Source organism: Plectropomus leopardus, chromosome 13 (assembly GCF_008729295.1).
Source record: "Plectropomus leopardus isolate mb chromosome 13, YSFRI_Pleo_2.0, whole genome shotgun sequence".
Taxonomy (NCBI): Eukaryota; Metazoa; Chordata; class Actinopteri; order Perciformes; family Serranidae; genus Plectropomus; species Plectropomus leopardus.
The window spans coordinates 8,141,631-8,143,937 of NC_056475.1; positions in this window are offsets into that span (position 1 = coordinate 8,141,631).

The window sequence follows — 2,307 nt, forward strand, 5'->3', positions numbered from 1 at the left end:
TATTTTCTGCAATAATCCAAAATCAAATTTAAAAATCCCACTTGCTTTTTGACAAGGAAACAGGGTCGACGCTAACTTTTGTGTCAGCCCGCAGAAAAGTCATGGAGCATTAAGTTTCACCTATTGTGCACTAAAATGTAGAAAAGAAAATAGAATAGCACATTAAAGAAAAGTTACAAAACAAATGCTTTAGTAATGTATGACTCAATTCAAGTTCATGCTACCCACCATTAAGATATAATTAAGTCAATATGACTTCATGTGATTAATGCTTTCAGTGGATCATCACACATGTAGTTACTTCAGATTTATATAAAGCTAAGAAAGTTGGAGTGCAGGCGCATAGAAAAGAGTATATCAGAGCTTCACGGCAATATACCATTCTTACGGAGAAATAAAGTTACTATGAAGCAAGATGCAAACATCTAACTTGTTGTTACATAACCCAGTTTTCAAAAGAAGCTATTTTCTGAGGTGTTTTAAAAGAAGAAGTATGGAGATCTTTTTCTGTTTGAATAAAAAAAAGTCACATATGGGAACAAAAGACATTATGCTTGTTACCGTATAAACTGTCTGAAACTTCTGAAAATTAGACCAGAATCAGAATTCCAGTATTCATGACACCTAACTAAAGCACAAATATGATGTTTGTGAAGAACTTTCCGTCTCCTCACATGGCTGCTCAACCTGTCTGAACCGAAGATTAGACCTTGGCTAGGGGCCTCACAGCATGAATGCTCAAATTATGAAATGGTAAAATCGGAAGCCATGTGTGCTCCATTTAATATTTATCAGCTCCTGGATGCATGTCAGTATTTATTTGTTCCTTGCCTCCTTGTATATTCATGACATGAATAATGCTGTGTATGTTAATCAGATGGCAGACCAAGAGCAGCGTCTCAAAGCATCCTTCTGGAAAATCAATCATCTGCACGGCCTCCTTAGCATCAAACACATCCTCTGCTCCCCAGACAAGATCACAGCTAAGGAGGGTACCATCTCCTTTTTACATATTGCTGGACTAACCACAGCCACTGATTAGCAGCATCCCTCCCCCCTGATAGATGCTTTGTGCCTGATTTTAATGAACTGCTTGGCATTAGTGAGCCCTTCTCTCCTCCCTGTACACTTGCCTCTACTTGCTCTCTTGCAGTCTGGCAAACCAGGGCAGAGCTCCTGTGGAAGAAAAAAAAAAAATCAGTCAACACATCTATCAGTAAGCAGCCGGCCAGGCGCACTCTGAGCCAAGACAGAAATATTGACAAAATGTCTGCTAGCCATCTTATTATCTTGCCCAGGGTTGCAGTTGGCAAAATAGCATATGCTGGAGGCAGCAGCGGTGGTGGTGGTGGGGTGTGTGTGTGTGTTTCCATGTGTGTGTTCTACGGGTAAAAAGAAGCCAATGTTTGTAGAGCTTGCAACCCCGACACCCTGTTGTTGTACTGCTGAGCTTTGAGTGCTGCACCATCATCTGTGGTATTAATATTTCTGGCCGTGATAGTGAGCTTGAAGCAGATACCAAATGAGAACACATCTGATAATGAGTGATTCACTCACTACATTTCTGCTTTTGGTATGAGTTGATGGTATATTGCTGTGGCAACGTGAGCCAGACACCAGTTGCTCACACCAGTTGCTCAGCAGAGAATATGTCCAAGAAATTTAATGAAATGAGCGCGATGTCATTGTTAGAGGACGGAGGACAAAAGGCGGGACCACAAACAGAAATCAGTTTTATGCTGAGGGTGCAGTGCAGAGTAAACACTATTAACCCATAGAAACTGGCTTGATGATACTAAGAATCAGGGAAAATTCATAAAAAGTTAGGCACGTGAGAAAATTAAGTGAAAATTATTATTATTATTGTTATTAATACAATAATAATAAAGAATTAGTGATCATTATATTTTTAATGAAGAGGAAGGAGAGCTGTTATGCTAATCTGAGCATGTTTTAAATGTCTTATTGACAAGAACTACTTGCTATATAATGAAAAGTATAATGAAAAGTATTACCAGGATGCTATACAAGTCATTGTTTGTTTCAGTGGTATAGTAGGCTAGTTGATGAGGTGGGTGTACCAGATGGGTAGGTTACTGAGGAAAGAGTGCGTATACTATAGTATACTATACTATATACATATTCCAGTCACTTTTTGGTTGATAGGTGTGTAAACTATAAACGGCCAGAAAAAGATGTAGGTATATCCTGTGTACATATGTATAACCTCCACTTGACCACTGCTTGAGACTGACTGAGCCCAAAAAAAAAAAAAAAAAAAAAAAGCAATGATGCAGCTAAACAAGG